The sequence below is a fragment of the Pipistrellus hanaki genome, assembly GCF_964339955.1.
Source record: "Pipistrellus hanaki genome assembly, chromosome: 3".
Taxonomy (NCBI): Eukaryota; Metazoa; Chordata; class Mammalia; order Chiroptera; family Vespertilionidae; genus Pipistrellus; species Pipistrellus hanaki.
Window position 1 is genome coordinate 28353318 of NC_140505.1, and position 12723 is coordinate 28366040.

General features: G+C 37.4%; 1 long non-coding RNA gene across 1 annotated transcript in view; it reads left to right on the forward strand.

The window, feature by feature from the left end:
* Positions 1-8147, forward strand: part of LOC311619442 — a 29093-nt gene extending 20946 nt beyond the window's left edge. The window contains exon 5 of the long non-coding RNA XR_014794507.1: positions 6945-8147. This is a non-coding gene — a long non-coding RNA (uncharacterized lncRNA). The remainder of the gene's footprint in view (positions 1-6944) is intronic.
* The last annotated feature ends 4576 nt before the right edge of the window (positions 8148-12723 follow it).

Genomic DNA, 12723 nt, shown 5'->3' on the forward strand with positions numbered 1-12723 from the left:
GCAAATAATAAAATAAATCTGACATAGTATAATTAATATCAGGGGGGAAAGGGCTAAAAGGCAAAAACCATTATTAGAGACTAAGAGGATCATTAAATCTTGATTTACGTTTAAATTGCCCAGGAGGAGATAAAAATTCTAAATATTTATGGATGTAATAAAATAGCCACAAAATATAAAAATAAAAATTAGTATAAATATAAGGAGACGTAGGCAAATTCATTATCAGATTTGTGTATATTCACATAACTTGGTTAGAGATTAATAGGTCAGATAGAAAATATTTAGTACAGATGAAAAGATTGTAACCACACAATTAACCAACTGAATTTAATGGGCTTATAATGAAAACTCTGCTTAACAATTTGAAAATACTGTTATTTTCCTTACTGCAAGGAACACTTACATAAATATCATGCACTGTGCTACAAAATAAGTCTAAGTGAATTTCAAAGAATTAAAATAAATTTGGCCATATTCTCTGATAATAATGCAATCAAGTAGTAGATCAAAAAGAGGACAGTAACTTTTAAAGGCTGCATATATTGAGCACAACTTTAAAACTGTTAATGCATACATCAAATGTCAATTAAAGAAAAAGAAAAATGTAAAGAAAAATGCAACTAAGCAATAGTGGATACGCCACATATCAAAGTAGATGAGGAACAGTTCAAGTAAGGCTTAATTGGAAAACTTAGAGACTTTGTGGCAAAAAAAAAGATATTAATTAACCTAAGATTTCTATTTAAGAAGTTAGAAAAAGCAAAACAATAGAAGCCTAGAAGCAAAACGGAAAAGATGAGCCCTGGATGATGTGGCTCATCCATGCACTGAAGGGTTGCCTTTGTTTCCTGATCAGGACTCATGCCCATGTTTTTGGCTTGATCCCTGATAGGGGGCATGCATGAGGCAGCCTATTGATGTTTCCCTCTCACATCAATGTTTCTCTCTCTCCTCCTTCTTTACTCTCTCTTTCAAAATAATTATATATATATATATATATATATATATATATATATATATATATATTGATATATATATATATTGATATAATAAAGTTAAGAGTAGAAATAAATGAAGTATCAGACAAAGATAAAATAGGGAAAGTTAATAATCTCAAAAATTGGTTCTTGGAAAAGATGGCAAAATACACCTCTGATAATATTGATCAACTAAAGCAGGGTAGGAGGATAAATACTTAATAAGGCTGCAAAGTGGAGCATAGGAATATGTTAAAACAAATTCTTTTAACTATATACATACTGGAGGCCTGATGCACAAAATTCATGCAAGAGGTTTGGCTCTCACAGCCCCATCTTCATCAGGAAGGTCGTTGGGGTGTCTGGTCTAATTAGCATATTATGTTTTTATTATTATAGATAAAAATATAAACAAGCTTCTGGAGATATAACAGAGCTGGCTTTTAAAAATCTGAGATTGTCTTCATTTGAATTAGAAAGCCTGAAAACTTTTGTAATTAAACAAACTTGATGAATATTTAAAAATCTGCCCAGGAAGAATACCAGGCCATAGTAGTTTTACAGGCAAATCTTACAGATTTTCCAGTTTACATTTCAAACACAGTTCAAACATTACAAACTCTTTTTGAAAATAAAGAGACAGTTATCCTAAAAATTCTTGATATCAAAGTGAAACAAGCAAAATATAAAAAGAAAAAATAAAGGATAAATCTTATTCAAGGACAGATATGACATTCCTAGACATGATGATGATGATGATGATGATGATGATGATGATGTAAATCTATCCACACCCTGTCTCCTTGTTGCTAGAAGCCAGATTTCACACCTGTGTCTTCAATCTTCCTAGTCATCACCTTTCTCATGGCCTTTGTCAGCACCTTTGTCAGCACTATGAATTGGGAGTAGAGGGACATGTCCAGTAAGCTCAGCAGCAATCCTGTTGATAGCAAGAATTTACTCAGTGCTGTGCCTTCCTGTCTTTGTCCTCCATTCCTTGAATCTTAGCTGAGAACCAGTTAGGTGTAAGGTTGATTGCCTTAATCCTGATCTAAGGACCAAAATAGCCTTGGTCCTTGTCCATAAAGCTCTCAGTCTCTTCAGATAGATAGACATTAATCAAACAATCACACAATAAATACAAATGTGCAAACTGTGATAAGAAGGAAGAACATGCAGTTCCTCAGGGTTCTAGAAGGGTATGTTCTGGGGAAACAGGCTTTAGTTGGTGGTTAGCGAAGGCTGCACTGAGGAAATAATATCTGATCTGAGATTTAAAGAAGTGTCAAGAGTTAACCAGTCAAGGAAGGGAAGAGAAGATGGATCTAGTCAGAGGGAACAATATGTCTACATGTTCCTACACAGGACGGAACAGGTTGTCCTGAGGAATTGGACTATAGTGAGAGAGAGTGTGGCTGGGAAGGAGCAGGGCTCAGTCAACCAGGTCCAGAGTGGCTTTGAACTTAGACCTTCAGTGGCTTTAAAGGGTGATCACACAATCAAATTAGCCTTTATATAAAGAAAAAAGAATAGCCGAAACCGGTTTGGCTCAGTGGATAAAGTGTCATCCTGCGGACTGAAAGGTCCCAGGTTCGATTCTAGTCAAGAGCATGTACATTGGTTGTGGGCACATCCCCAGTAGGGGGTCTGCAGGAGGCAGCTGGTCGATGTTTCTCTCTCATCGAGGTTTCTAGCTCTCTATTCCTCTCTGTAAAAAAATCAATAAAATATATTTTAAAAAAAAGAAAGAAAGAAAAAAGAATAGAGTAGAGCAAGAACATGGAGGACTACGGAACACCATGGCATTAGTCACATTAGAGGTGATCGTAGCTTGAACAAAATGGTGGAGCTGTAGATTCTCAGAGGAATGCTGATGAGATTTAGGAGGAAAAAGGTCATGTGATAATTAGATATGAAATGCTAGGGGGAAAAATGAGGATGGGCTAATGGAAAGATGGAAAGGCCACTCCAATTGGAACCAGTAGGCAGGTATCAAGTTAGGATTGAGGTGAAGAGAAAGTAAAACTTTATTCACTTTTTCACACTTTTGAGACAGTAAGGTGGAGATTTTAAGTGGAAAACACAAGTCTGGATCTATGTGTTAGTGTGAAGCTCTGGGGAGGGAGTGTGAGCAGTGTATAAAAAAGAGACCATCTATAATACTTTCAACAGTAAAGATAAATTAAAAAATAAAAGCAATCTGTGACTACATGGAAATTTGAACCCCATCAATTGTTGATGTTGACAATAGGGAAAGACGAAGATAAAATAATTTAGGATTAATAAAATTTAACACATAGAATTTGGCAGAAGATTCAAAAGGAGCAATAGAGAAATGAAAGAAAAAGCAGAAGAATGGAGAGTCATGGAGATCAAAGAGAAGATAGTGTTTAAAGGAGGAAGTTGTGATCAACAAGGTTAAATGCTCATTTGAACAAGTAACTAAAAAACCAAAATTTTGTGTTTAACCTGGTGATATGAGTGCTATTGATAGGTTCAGATAAAAGTGGATTGTGAAAAATTGGAGAGAGCCTTTTGCCAATCCTGCCTCCACATTTCCAATTAGTGCTGTTGATAGTATGATGTCTTTGTATTATGTACCAGTGCATTTACCCTTCCATGCTAGAGAATGTATTTTCCTGAACAAAGAGGAAGCCATTCATGTCTTTCTTCTTTATCACATAGATTTTTTTTTTTTAGTTGAGAAGAGAATTGAGAGTCCAAAAGAAAATATATTGATGAGCATATAGAGAATATCACCATGATACAGAAAACCTCTAATATACCAGTTGATATGCTGTGACCTTTTCACTTTGGTACAAAAAAGCATTATAGCTTCACTATACTATTTGTTATCAGGCATCAAGAACACAGTATATTACTACAGTTCAAATAGAGTTTCCTAATCCTTATGTTGTTGATGGAAGTGGAGTTTTTGGAGTGTCGTGAGGAAAATAATTTTCTGAGTTCCCCCACAGGAGGACGGGATTTCATGGAAAGCTTTATTGATGATATACAATTAAGGGGGCTCTCCTTCAAGGTCCCAAATCTGTCTATCTGGCCATGGAAGAAGTCCAATATTATCTTCAGCAGGGCCAGAATTAAGGCCACTGCTCAGAATTTCTGACCCATATTAAAGTATAGTCCATTCCAGCATCTGGCTAGCTTAGCTTGTGTTCCCAGCTGTAGTAGGCCAGGTGACTAGGGACACAAGCACACAGGTGGTGCAGGCCATAGAACAAGAGAGCAAGAAGAGCCCAAATGGTGTTACTCAGTGGTTTAGTGTTGTCCTATGAACCAAGAGGTCAGGGTTTGATCCTTCCATCCCCTCCCTCTGTTGCCACTCATTCCTGGGGGGCATTCAGGAGGCAGCCAATCAGTGATTCTATCTCATCATTGATGTTTCTGTCTCTCTCTCCCTCTCCCATTCTCTCTGAAATCAATAGAATACATTATAAAAATAGAGAGAGAAAGAAGAAGAGGGAAACTCTTTATCTGGGGATTTTAATCTTCCAAGATTTTACATGCTTGCAATGGCTCCACCCTCCTAGGCAATGGGTCTTTTCCCATAGACAGAGAGGCAAGCACTTTCCCTGTCACTGCCCATGCTCCCATCTCCCCTTTGTTCTATCTCTTCCCCCAGTGATCTGCAGAGAATGAACTGGTGTTTTTCTGGGGAGCTTGAAGATGTAGCCTCCTGGTAAAGCTTCCTAGATGACCATCCTTATAATGTCTGGCCTCCCCCTTACTCATTCTCTATTATTAATGTTAATAAATTAGCCAGTTACATTGATGACACTTATATCATAGCTTCCTTATCCTATACATAGTTCCTTATGCTATGGTTAAAATTAGTCGCTTCTTCAGTATGTATCAGATTTATCAGAAATTTGTTAAAATGCAATTTACTATTTTTATCCTCTACAATTCTGATTTATCGCTTCTTTGGTGGAATTCTGAAATATCTCTCCAGGCTGTGCTGAGGTGGTTGGCACAGGGATCTCACTTAGGGAAACAATGCGCTGTGTGTTAACACTATTAAATGTGAAGTTCAGAAGAACTATAGTCATTGTACATTATTCATCATCAAATGGAGAATAAGTGATAGTCACAAATTTTTACTTATTAAGAAAGATTTTGCCGAAACTGGTTTGGCTCAGTGGATAGAACGTTGGCCTGCAGACTGAAGGGTCCCAGGTTCGATTCTGGTCAAAGGCATGTACCTTGGTTTCAGGCATGTCCCCAGTGGGGTGTGTGCAAGAGGCAGCTGGTCGATGATTCTCTCTCATCATTGTTTCTAACTCTCTATCCTTCTCTCTTCCTCTTTGTAAAAAATCAATAAAACATATTTTTTTTAAAAAGAAAAGAAACGTTTCACCACAAATTGACAAAAGAAGATACACCGAGCTAAGTTTCAGTTGATCAGCAAACAAGTTTGTCCTCATCTCTCAAGACAGGAGAGTTCATTGCTTCCCTGAAGGCTAGTTACATCGGGATTGGTGACATACTTGGGAAGCAGTTTCCTTGTTCCTCCTTTCAGCAGCCCAAACATGTCAGTCTTAACTCCTAGGTATCCCAACAAGTGCTGCCCTGTAAGGATCATCGTGACCACTATCAATAAATCAAGGGGGCCAGAACTGAGTCTACACACTGAAGGGATAAGGAGGGAAGGGATGAAAACTAAGATACAAACTATATTCTAATTTAGATTTCCCCCCTTTTTCTCAAATCTTGAGGCTTCAGGCCAAATGATAGCTGAGAAAAAATGTGAAGAAAAATAATGGGCATGTATGTTCAAAATTCTATATTTAAATTGTTCATAATTCAATTAATTTTACTAGTTCTATTAATCCTCAGAAGAGTAGCTAAATGCAAATGTGTCTGAAGGCATTGCAAATTATGCAGAAAAATATGAGTAAAATTCCAAGAATATGTATCTATATGCATCACAAATTACAATTTAAGGGCCTTTCCAAGAACATTTGCTTAATAAACAGGAACAAGAATGGGAATTTTTGCAATGCTAATCATTACACTACTTTCTCTTTCCAAATCATACAAGATGCTTGGAGATATGTTACAGGTGTTCATTTGGAAGAGAAATAATCTTTAACATCTGTTTCATGCGGAGAATGAAAGGTTAAAGAAAACGAAAGTGTGTGGCTCAGAAAGGGCGCTCCAGCATACTGTAAATACTAATGAGTGTTTGTGTAATGATGGAAGGAAAACGTATTTACTCAAAGGAAACAAAGATCTTCACCACCTTAGTCCAGGAAATGGGTGGGAATAAGCACATGCATCATTTCAAAAGTAGAATATGGAGAGGCATGGTTTTAACCAAGATTGCTTAAACTACTCTTTCATTAAGGAAGAGTGTATTACAATAGAAGTCCTTACCTCTAAAGTATTTACAGGAATAGGCTAGAAAAGTTCTCAAGTGATATCCTGGAAGAACTGGCCTCAGGTCAGTTTCACAGAATATAGAGGTCAGGCAGGAATTCAGGAATGCAACCGAGATCACATTTCTTCCACTTCTGGACGATCTGTACAGCCTTCAGTGTTCCTTCAATTGCTGTCCTAAATCTCCCCCTCTCCTTTTTTTCTTTTCTTTTCTTCTTCTTCTTTCTTTTTTTAGATAGAGGCAGATTTCAGCCATTTCCACGCTAACTAGTTCAGGAATAGAGAACACAATCTCCAATGGTTCAGGATGAGTAATAAAAAACAACCTGCTGAGAAATGCTGGACATTGCCAAAGAAAGTGAATGGAAGTCTCTCCTTGATCAAAATATTTATCCCAGAACTGTACCTGTTTGTTCTTTCAATGATAGACCCAATTCTTTCATGATAGACCCATAGATGTGCCCAATAAATTCTGACTCCTTGAAATACAAGCCATGAAAAATGAAAAATAAAAACACGGACATCATGTTGTGGTTTCTTCTCTGCTCCTACAATCTTGTGCAGGTAGATGGCGAAAAGCATTGGTTTCTCTACTCTGACTATTGAGCAGCGATGTGCCTAACACCTGAATTTCTTACGTGAGCCCACACCAAGGATCAGTTGTCACTCAAGACGAGAGCCTTGGGATCCTGGCCTCAGGAGTACAGCAAGCCCATTGCACAAAGCTTGTATGAAATTCAACTCTGTGGAGCAAAGGTATTATAAACACAAACAAATCATTATTTCAATCTTGTAAGGGTTGTTTTCCCTTCAAAGTCAGTAGACTATACCAAGCTTTATTTAAAATGAAAAGTGAAATAAAAAGGGATTGCCTAGGCACCTAATCCATTCGCCACAGCCAGTGGAAGCACTGTCATTAGAGTGTAGCTAGAAGTATCTCTAACCTCTGCGGCCAGCTTTTGAGATACTTTCATAACTTTACAGTTAACTTTTGGGAAGGAATAAGGAAGCAGGTGCCAAACTTTATCTTAAATGTCTGGGATGAGGATAAAATTGATCCAAGCCCTCTAGAAGGTGCTATGTTTCTTATTGTTTGAAATTCTGAGATTTGAACAGAACTGTAAATTGAGTGGGGATGTGCAATCTTTGGTGTCATTTAAAGTGGCTTACATGGATACGGGATCCAAAAGTAGTTTATTTATTTATTTTTATTTTTTTCTTATGTGTTCCTTTTCCTTCTCTCGTTTTCTTCCATTCTTTCTTCCTTTTCTCCTTACTTCCCTCCTTCCCTCTCTCCCTTATTTCCTTCCTTTATTTTCTCTATCTTTTCCCCCTTCCTTCTCTCCATCCCTCTCTCCTCCCTTCTTTCCCTTTTCCCATGTCCCTCCTGTCCTCTCCGCCTCCCCCCCCTCCCACACATACACATAACTTCCATTCTCTCCTGACACTGCCACTGTCAAATATTAGAGAAGTAGCAAGAGAACAGAACTGTTGTCTCATCAACATGCTCGCCAGCAGGAGTTAAAGTATATTTGGATTCCCCACTCCTCTACCTCCCATTCTTTGGAGTGTGATGGGAGGGTTTGCAACTCAGGAAATAGAACTGGTTTATTTGACCTGACAGGTGGTTTTTTGCATTTCAAGCAACAAGACAGACTTCTTTTTAGACTTTTTTTTACATTATCAAAATTGATTTCTGAAGGAACATACTTACTTATTTGCTTTATTGTACATTGATATTGTATAATAATTCTTTTATACAATGATGGCAATATTATTATTAATAATATGATTCTGAAAATAACTTAAGGTTTTTATGTTTTATTTTCTGTGTGTGTGTTTTAGGTCTTTTTTTTTGTTCTTGCAGTATATGCCACTGAGAAGGCAGAGTGAAATTACTATTTTGTATATCACTTGAAGTAACTCTCCTGTGTGATTAAGCCACTATAATAATCCACAGTTAGTTTAATTTATCCCATTTCATTTTAGCTTTTAGATACTGAATTTTAAAATTATGTATAATTATATAAAACATTTACATATTTCCAAAATTACATCTACAAAATAGAGTAAGACCAAGAAGCTTAGCTCTAAGGCTCTTGACCTTATTCCCTTTTCTCTCTCCTACCATAGATAGCCCCTCCCCCTTTTTTTAAAAATAGATATTGGCTTAATTTTCCATGTTTACATATGTGTGCACACACACATATTTAATACATTATATTTTGGTTATTTGTTAATTTATAAAACTGTCAGACAACTAAATTACTTGAAATAATAATAATCATTTCATATCTCTCTCACTTTCGGTGGTTCAGAAATTCTGTGGATCAGCTGAAGGGCTCAGCTGGACAATGTAAGCTGAGGGTCTCTCAAGCTTATAGTCAGATGCTGTTTGAAGCTGGAGCAGAAAATTGAGTTGCTGAAGGCAGCTGGTCATATCTTGATGTAAGTCTTGGGACTTATCCATATAGTCATTAAATGGGTTAGTTTAGGCCTCCTCACAGCATGGCAACTATCCTGACAAAGATTACTGGGGAAATATAGAAAGACTCAGGAGTCTACTTGAAGTAATCCCCACTGGCCAGTCCCCACTCTGAGCATCAATAATAATTACTGTATCAAAATGCAACAAAAATATTTAAATCCATTTGTTCATAATGATATTAATTTTTTTTAAATCTCTATTGGCTTTGCCCATTTAGAAGATGCCAGAGAAACAACTAACTCAAATGGGAAAACTCAAGCATTTATTTTGCCTTTTCTAAATGAACAGTCATCAGATTTGATGAGGGAAAGTTTCATAAAAGTTTTCTGATTTATGAATGAAAAATATCCCGCTAATGACAGAATTAGGTATCACCATTTTACCACCCAAAATGAAGAGTTAAATGTTATAATGTTACAGTTGGCAATTGTACCAGCTCTATCAAATCCTCTCTGCATCCATCTACAGAGGCATATCCTAGACCCAGCAGTAGAAGGCTTGAGTGGGCAGTTTGATCCTCTCCAAATGTTACATTCTAAGCATAGGTGGGATGCTCTGAAGTCTGGAGCCTGGTAAGGTTAACACCTTAATCTCGATTCCCATATGTGTACAAACTTCCCATATACACAGTGTGGACAGAAAAGGGAGGTGATTGCTGGCGTTTGAGGACCAGCCCTTTGCTTCGCTGCCTCCAGAGTTAATGCTGCCCCTACCTCTGAGAACCTGTAACTCCAGCTCACCAGGTCTTGGAGCCATTTTTTGGGAAGTGCATGAACCTCAAACCTCCTGATATAGTATATAGACTCTATATACTATATTGTAAACTAAATAAGTAGTCTATCTTTTCCTCCCCTATTATCTCTCATAACACCCCTTAAATGACAATGAACACTATAGGCATTTAATTAATAATTCAAGAATAATGGGTAAAGTAATCCAAAACTTTTGTGTCCCTTGCCATTTGCAAGGGAATTTTCTACTAAAAATCAAGTAAATCTTATTGAAATCACTTCTTTTGTTCACTGTTCCAATTTTCTTTTTTCGTCAACAAACAGATTAATTGATAACTGGGAATATCCAGTGTGATTCTATCAACCCTCAACACTTTCTGATTGTCCATTTTAAAAAATAAAACAAGCTCTTTCAACTCTATCATGGCCATTTCCAGGTTTCTACGACCTTTGCCTATTAGAGTGTATGGCTTCATTGTCAAAGTCAGTCCTCGTCATTTGCAGATTCCACATGTGCATCATGTCACTTTTCCCAATGCCTTCCTTAGAAGATGTATTGAGAGAAAACTTTTGTGTTTATCTTTTACAAAAGAACTTGAGAGGTAAAAAAAAAAAGCTACAGGGCTCACAAAATCAACTTATGTGAGTGGGGTTCTTCGTGTTTTAGGATGGAACCGATGGAACCATGTAGAGAATTCCAGTGGCACCCAGGAGCATGTGCAGATGCAACCACTTGCCTCCAAGGTGTCCACCCACAATGTGGAGGAACCGAAAGCCATTTGGTGAAACTCTTTCTCAGAGCTCATAAACAACACAAGCTGTGACACTCTGCAAGGGGAGAGTTGCAACAGTAATGTTATGCTGTTTGTCTTCTCCTATCCCTTGCCACTCAGAATTTACCTCATGTATTCATTCGCTCATGGGCTATTTGGAGTGGAGACATCCTGCCTGGCAACCCAGTGGAATGATCCAGGAGAGCTTGCCTCTTTACTACAATACATTCCTGTTTCCGCCTAAAGTTCGGCACATGGCACATGCCCCATAAGTATGTGGAGTGAATGATTATCAAAGCAAATAGGTACAGGAAACACTGGAGAAATGGCCTGTTTTTAGTGCACACCCTGGAACAGAAAAAGAAGTCCAAATCAATAAAGAAAATAAAAGTTCAGCTTGTCCATCAACTTGCTGTGAAAGTGACATCGGTTAATTAATTTCAATCTCAGATCACCTGGGTGTAAAGTAAGTCATTTAATCAGTTATCCCTATGTACCACAAAAGAAAAGTGTGGAAAAGTTTTTAATTGGTCTGGAAAGTTACCTGTGGAAACCTCTGTTCATTTATTGCAATAGCAGATGCTAGGAAATCTGAAAAAATTTGGTGGATAATTTTAGAACAATTCTTCTATGGTTAATTTGAACCCACATTTAGGTATGACTTATAAGGGGGGGAAAAAGAACAATATCATCTTTTTTTTCTCATCATCACCTAATAATCTCATGAAGAAACATGAAGAAAAATTAATTAACTATATATAGTATCTGTAAGATTAGTAGGTAGGATAATGAGTGAGAAACAACGACTTTTATATAAGGAAGAACAATATGCTGTCTATTCTGTTCTTTGTTATTGCCATAGTTACTCTTTTGAAATCATATAGATTAAATCACTTTATAAGGGCCTGCCATTTAAAGAGTAACACTTACTACATTCAAACATAGGTAATAACACTTTCTTACTTTGTAACTTTTCATACACTAGTCACCTCCTATCTCCGTACAGCACGAGTAAAGATAAGTGGAAGAACTAAGATTTAAAAAATGTGTCAGATACTGCACTTAATCCTTCACCACCCTCTCCCTGAACAAATCTAGTTCATACAATGAATATGTCCCCTGTAACATAATGTGGCTTCTTTTTTTGCACAACGTGTGTAAACATCACAAATGCATGAGTGCCCCCTTGGTAATATATTAGTTTTATGCTGGCCTTTAATGTGTGTAGCTGAAGTCAAGTTGACATTTCTTCACAAATACAGCACTTTGTCATCAGCTTTATGAGATAAGTGACATCAGTCTGCAGTTGATTAATAGCTAGTGATAAAAAATACGTTGTTTTTGAGTGGCATACTATTGTAATAGCATTTAGAATATGCTCAGAAATCCCAGGGCAGCCCGTGCCAGTGTCCATCGGCGCTGGTGATGAGGCATTCCTTCGTCACTCTTCCCAGTCTGTAAAGCCTTCTAGAAAACACACTTTCTGTGAAATCTAGGTTGTCAGCATAAAAGGAAAGTTGGCAGAACATAGGGTTTTGTTGCTAAGCGATCATTGGCAAATATGATGCATGTAAGTTATGGCATTTGATGATACCTTCAGGAAAAGAGGGAATCCAGCTCCATGAAAATGAACAGTTTCTGAAAGATGGGTGAAAGACACAATTGCCGAGGGCTGAGAGTCCATCCTGCCTATCTGAGAACCTGGGCCAAGGTCACCTCAATTGGGAGATAAAATTAAGTTTTACTTCATATGTAGTTTAAGAACTTTCTGCCTGTGTCTACACTTGTCTAACCTTTGTACAGGAGAGAGTAATGGTTGTGCTGTTTCCATTTATCACTGTGTCAAAGGGAACATTTAGTAATAGCTGTATGCCCAGGTGAATAGACGCTTCCAGGGCTTCTTGGGTACAAGAGTGTAACAGAAGGAAAAGAAAATTATTTACTACTACTACATGGACTGGTAAAATGCCATGGGTCTTTGTGCTTTGGAATACCAAGGTCCATTCAATTAGGCTAAAGGAGGCTCTGAGATCAGCTGGTCCAATCTCGTATTTTGCATATGAGGAGACCCAGGTGCAAAGGGGTTAATGGATGGCCCACAGTCAGTCACATGGATAACTGATGACCCGCTGGGACCTGAGTCCCTTTAACCTCCACAGGGCATCCCTCAGCACATGGCCATGTCTCTGTAAATAAAGTACTTGATAAAATATAGACTAAGCTGTGAAAAAATCACAAAACCTTAATTTATTATCACTTTAATTTCAATGAAAGTTAGCTTTAATGATCCAAAAGATTTGTCCAAAATGAAAGAAATATGAATGACAGATTTGATTACAGTATCGCCAGCT